The sequence below is a fragment of the Lygodium microphyllum genome, chromosome 10, assembly GCF_053477565.2.
Source record: "Lygodium microphyllum isolate KBCC chromosome 10, Lygodium_microphyllum_v1.1.10, whole genome shotgun sequence".
Lineage (NCBI taxonomy): Eukaryota > Viridiplantae > Streptophyta > Polypodiopsida > Schizaeales > Lygodiaceae > Lygodium > Lygodium microphyllum.
This window is the reverse complement of record NC_141144.1, coordinates 69705103-69711638: the sequence shown is the minus strand read 5'-3', so window position 1 is coordinate 69711638 and position 6536 is coordinate 69705103. Positions and strand designations below refer to the sequence as shown.

Below are 6536 nucleotides of genomic sequence, written 5' to 3'. Positions count from 1 at the left end.
ATAGGTCGATGGATCCATATTGCAGCCAATGAGAGGATGTGCCAACTTTGTGGATGGGAGCCAAAAACAAAGGAGCACGACAACTACAGATGTACTATATACTATGATCTCCGAGGCCACTATCATTGCCTCTTTTAGGAGGGCTTTGGACCACTAAGATGGGTGATGGACTATGAGGACCAAAGATGTTTGGGTCTTTTCTTATTGGAGCTCCAGTGGCACAAAGTAGTATTGTTATGGGATAGGTGGTGACCCAACCTCATCCACCCCTCCAAAGAACAATTACAACCCCTAGCCGCTACCACCCCAAAACCCCTCCAAAGAACAATTACAACCCCTAGCCGCTACCACCCCAAACAGAGCTATAGCATTGCATAGAGCACGACACCCTAGAGTACCTACTCAATGACATAGGCATGCCCATATGCGTCACATTTGCATCACGATTGCTCGTCACAGATGCAGATTGGCGTGCTAACACAGTCAGAGGTGGATTCTCCATACTAGTTTTTGTAAATCTAGTTTTTCAGCTTTTTTTTATCTTTTTCAGTTCTCCATACTTCTCATACCTCTCATCCCAATCCACCATGTAGACCTGCACATTTATCTCTATCTCTTTTACTCTGATGAGAGATGATGATACTAGTTGTAATGGTTATGGTCTCATAGGCCATTCTAGCCTTTTAGAGACGTTAATAGATCTTATCTTATCTTATCTTATCTCCTCTCTCTCTCTCTCTCTCTCTCTCTCTCTCTCTCTCTCTCTCTCTCTCTCTCTCTCTCTCTCTCTCTCTCTCTCTCTCTCTCTCTCTCTCTCTCTCTCTCTCTCTCTCTCTCTCTCCGTATTTTTCAGTTTCCAGTTTTTAGCTTTTCATTCAGCACTTTTATTTTGGATAGCTGGACCTCATCAGTTGTATCACAGTTTGTCTCATAGGCTAGTTTTGGTCTTTAGAAGACGTTAATATAACTTTCTTTCTCTCTCTCTCTCTCTCTCTCTCTCTCTCTCTCTCTCTCTCTCTCTCTCTCTCTCTCTCTCTCTCTCTCTCTCTCTCTCTCTCTCTCTCTCTCTCTCTCTCTCTCTCTCTCTCTCTCTCTCTCTCTCTCTCTCTCTCTCTCAGGGCTGGGAATTGGCCCAGCCCATGAAGAAATTAAAATTTACAGAGTGTCACTTAATTGATGCCATTCATAATGCAAATGTCGCTTAATGCATCGCAATTATGCATCGCTTAAGTGGCTTCATTTGTGACATAAAATCACATCGCTTATACGACACTTTGAACATCGCTTAAGTGACACCCACCAAAAATTAAAATTTAAAAAAAGGGTTTCGCATAAGTGACACCTTGGCATTGCAAGGGTTGGGCGAGTCAGAGGACAAAGAAGAAGATTTCAACTTAAAATTGAAACGGGTTAATGAAAAAGGGTTGGGTGAGCTAGAGGATCGTCATTTTTTGCTGCATCTCTAACACCCCCTCTTTCTTCTAGTATGAAAATATAATTGTAAATATCACAAAGTTTGATTTTATAAAAGGATGATAAGTATATCTAAGGAACACTACATGGAAGAGGTCTGCATGGGTTATAAGACCAAAAAAAAATATGTACACTCCACGAATTCAAGTGTGTGCTATAGATCCTCACCATTTGAAAGCTCATTGTGCAAAGAAGTGTCAAACAGACTCTGCAAAATGAACATCCAAACATAAGTCTATCGTACATAATGCATCACAAAAAAAAACTAGTAACTACAGACAAGAAAGAGGATTGACTTACTCAGTCGCCGCATGCGTACAATCTATCGATAGTATAGTGAGACCATGTCTCTCTGCATATCTAGTCTCAAAACTTGTAGAATTGCCGTTTATGATGGAGTGCTACAAAGAAAACAGAATAGCATTGTTAGAAACAAGATCATTAGTACAAGTGATATTTTAAATAAGTAAGAGAGAAGAACCAAAAGGAAACTTACAAAGTCCTCCAAATAAGTCCTATGGTTGCCACTCCCATGATGATGCACAATCCTTGTCTCCAATTGTGCCCTCTATGCCTCCCTTTTCTATTGCCATCATTTTGGAGAATCTGTGGCCTCCTCCTTGAGTCTCTGCCAATCCTCTGCATTTAGCCATTGGGCTTTAAGGCACCACTTTTGATTGTCTTGTGTGCATCTGATCGTCTATGTGATATGTATGCACCACATACATCCATCATCCACCTAGTGGAAAACATCTCTATCGCCATAGGTACCAAAAAATCCTCATGCAAAGATGCCACTATATAGTCCTTGCTCCCCTCCAGTAAATTCTTCCAATGATCCATAACGTTGTGCCTAATTCTTGTTGGCACAACTCTCTTATGCGAGACATCACCCTCCTCCCCTCATCATTCATGATCATAGTACTTGTCTTGTCATCTACGAGGTATCCTTACCCTATTGGGGTATGTGTAAGGTGTGGCCTCTCCCACTTGCAACCACACTCTTGGGCACAATCATGAGATCTCTATATATTTGGCATATCTGTGGGGGTAGTATCTCTCAGTGTCGCACCCATAGGGGTACCATCCACGGGACAGTTGAGAAAAATCCAAAGTCACGATAGTAGATCTCCCTATAGGTGTGACAAATCCTAGAGGTGACAAGTACCCACTTAGACCGATGAGATGAAGACAATGTACAATGTCTCCACAACACCTATCTGAGTCACCCTCTAGAATTGATACAATAGCGATGAGTAACAATCCTTTCTGGAATCGACTATAGGCTCACATCATCTACATCTTTGCAACACCTCCTTGGACTACTCCCTCCACCCATGGCCAGTTTAGAGCATCAACCTTGCCTATTGGAGATCAAAGCATCGGAGTGTGCTAAAGCAGACTTTGCAAAACGGCCTGATGATATCCATGATAGTTCATGGTCTGCCATATCTCTAAAGCAAGCCATCTGATCTGGAGACATATGTGTGAATATATCATGCAACTCCTCATTAGTCATTCCTCAACTCATCCTACTCTTTGGTTATACCTGCACAGATAGAAAATGATGTTAGCATAATCAATATAAGGATTTAGGTAGACTGTGGCAACATAACTCTGAAAAAAAGATGCTAGATTAAAATGCATATACTAAAGTATCCTTAAAAGTGAATCATCAATGAATTGAGGAAGAAACAGATGCAAATATGACTTGGCTTATGGGCCCATATCAAGCTCTTGGCATGCTTGGCATACATTGAAATGTATATAGACAAGTCACCATAGAAAGAGGAGTCTACTTCATTCTCAAAAAATTCATGGCCTCTTATATCTTCGTCTACATTACCCGTGTTTGTCTCCCTTGTACACTCCAAGCCCTTTTCACTCTCCACACTTCGCAACATCGATCTCTCCACCTGCATAATCTCTTCAGCTATGTTGGGGGCATTGCTTTCATCATACACTCACGCACTCCGAGGAGGTGTTAATGGCACAATATACCACCATTGAGGTTGTCAAGGATGAACATTTGTGACTATTTCGTATCATGGAAAATTTCAAAAAAAATGTCATGCACCTATACACAATGACCCAACATAATAAATATGTTGCGCAAATCCGTCCATGTTTTCTCAAAATCTATTTCTAGGAAATCCATATGGACCTTGCCCAAACGGTTGCCCCAGCTCCTTCCAACTCTACTTTAAACCACTGTAAATTGAATATGATCACGGAGAAGCTATGGTAATCCATTGAGATAACACTTTGCAAGTTCCCAAAATACTCCATCTCATCTACTACGATACTTAGATCAATGGCCATCGTTGGCTCTCTTTCTCAAACTTTGCCATGACACCACACTCCATTGTGGATTGCATTTTATCGATGTTCTCAACACAGAAATATTGTCCACGTGACCACGCTGCACTATAGATTTTGTGTTATATGCTGAAACGATTAGATTAGATATTGCACATAAAATCTAGATATGATAGTAAATAAAACATGCGGTCACCTGACTAAATCCCCTTGAGAATTCCCACTCCTGTTGGTGGAGATGTCTACCCCTTCACAAGAAGTTGTGATCAAAGCTTCATACAACCGCCACATAGGCATAAACCGCAACATCTCCTCCATGTCATCGGGATATCAAACTAATCGATGGTGTGTACTGCATCGAAATTATGATCGCATTCCCTCTCGCTCTTTTTTGGCCTACGTGTATATAGTGAGCCACTTCTCCATGGATGCATAATGCAACATACAAAAACGATTCACTATCTCCTCCGTGGTAGCATCCCTCCTTTTTTCCAACCACCACATCTCCAGTAATCTATCATCGTCCTTCAAAGACCATAGCATACTATTGTCTAAATCCACCATTGGTACCACTCCAAAATATGCATTAATATCTCCTATACTAGCTAACCTTCGGCAATGTCACCTTCTAGCCAAGCTCATTATCACACAAATCCCTTCAGGTTTTTTTTGAAGTGCTCTAAGAATAACACCCATCATATATGGATGGGTCCCGTAATCTCCAATTCATCTATGAGATGTACCAGGAGGCGAGTTTGTATCGTGAGCATGCTCATGGGCAAGTACTTCTCAAAGAGACAAACCATCTCCACTGCTCTCCGCCTTGTGGATTCAATAGAGGATGTCTTGTTCTCCTTTTATGAGATCCATTGCACTAAATTCGACAAATCATCAAGCGTATTTTTGGAGTGAGGCACCCCACAATCATCACGATCGGTAGTATAAACTATTAGAAATGAAAAAACATTACAAAAATTGAGTAGACATTAAATAGTAAAATATTGAGGTTACTTGCTATCAAGGTCAAGACAAACTTGGCATATCTTGTGCCAATCATGGGATTTCAGCCTTGATAGTTGGTCATCTTTAGAAAAAACGAACTTGAGAAAATGCATCATACCCATCGGGGTGCGGATAGACCTGATAATTTGCTTCACAATGTGCTATTCTTTAGTAGACAAAATCCAACTTGGAGCATGAGGTAGTTACAAGCAACCATCAGGGTGCTCGACTATGGCCAATCGACTGTGACCAAAGTGCCTCCATCTTGCATACCTCCTTCTTCAGGTAAGTTATTGATGAATATATGTATGCATCATGTAGGTTCAAAATAAGGTATTTTTAAAATACCATTTTTTACACACAAAATGGTTAATATAAAGGGATTATTTAAATTGAATAGAAAAATATTATGTTTTATTTAAAAAAATCACAAATAAGGATATTTATAAATAGGTTTTGAATGTATGTGATGTAGAGGATATACATATAGTGACTTCCCTAGGCCTCCTTAAAATCCATTCGTGCCTCTACAGTGTCTCTCTTTCTTGTAATATGGTTCCATAATAAGCTACCCACATTCTTGAATATATGCATGGGATCCAATAAACGGTTGATCTATAAGTGAATCCAATATAGCAACTCATAGAAAACTGAGAACAAGTTGCATTTCGCTTGGATGTGACTCCTTGTGGACCATTTTCAACTTTTACCAGCTTTGGGCATTCATTCATGTGCTAGAGGTTGTCTAAGAAAACCTTTCCTTAGTTCTTTATGACCCTTTGGCAAGAAAGTAGTGTGTCCCTAATATACTATCCTCTTCATGGTTTGTGACCTTTGGGAGTCTAACAGTGGCCCAAACAATGGACATGCATGATAGCTTGAGGTAACCACACATGTTACAATATCCCTGTATAGTCAACATAAACTTGAATGAGCCATGTTAGCTATCAACATGAGAAAGGAAGCCCACTAACTTGAGCATTCCCTGAATCCTGGAATGTCATGCATAGTCCACATGAGAATAGCTCGTATATTAGAGAATCGTTGACTATTGTGCTTGCTCATGTCTTCCATAGCGACCCCTTCTCCCACAAAATCTTGAGCTCATCAACTAATGGATGGAGGTAGACATCCATGTTCTTGAATTTCTAGTGCCCAAGAATGAGCAAGGTAAGGATTAGATGTCCTTTCTTTGTAGAAAGCCATGGAGAGATATTGTAGTTAACAAGGATTACATGCCACGCACTATAAGAAGTTAAGAGAAGATCGAATGGATTCATGCCATCCATAGCAAAGCCAAAGATTCCTTGGCTCACATACAAAGCTTGTAAAGGGGGAGTCAATGTGGCTCCATACATGTGAATATGCTAATATTCATTGGACTCCATTTGTGGATCTATTGTGTGCATGTCACATTGTCAAGCTCACCATGCCCGACATACGAAACATATGACGTATATGTAGTATAAGTAATAAGTGTCTCCATAGTCCCATAGTCTCCTTGAAATAGTACACAATCGTTGACACATGTATGGATGTTGTTATATTCCATGCCAAGCTTTCGTAACACCAAATTGTGCATCATCACGGGACTCAGACATCCTATTTTCACGTGGTAATATGCAATGCTTTTGTAACTTGGAAAAATTTTGAAGCACCCTTGAAGAGCACAATATATGTTTTCTATAATTGAGTCAAAAAAATCAATGGAGTATGGAATGTACCTGAACAACTCAGTCACA

At 40.2% G+C, this 6536-nt stretch overlaps 1 long non-coding RNA gene across 1 annotated transcript; it reads right to left on the bottom strand.

The window, feature by feature from the left end:
* Positions 1 to 1557: 1557 nt before the first annotated feature.
* On the bottom strand, positions 1558 to 2265 carry LOC148030131 (uncharacterized). Its single transcript, XR_015692264.1, has 3 exons — positions 1970 to 2265; positions 1774 to 1874; positions 1558 to 1681 (listed from the first exon to the last, which is right to left on the bottom strand). It is a non-coding gene; the product is annotated as an uncharacterized LOC148030131 (long non-coding RNA).
* Positions 2266 to 6536: the final 4271 nt, after the last annotated feature.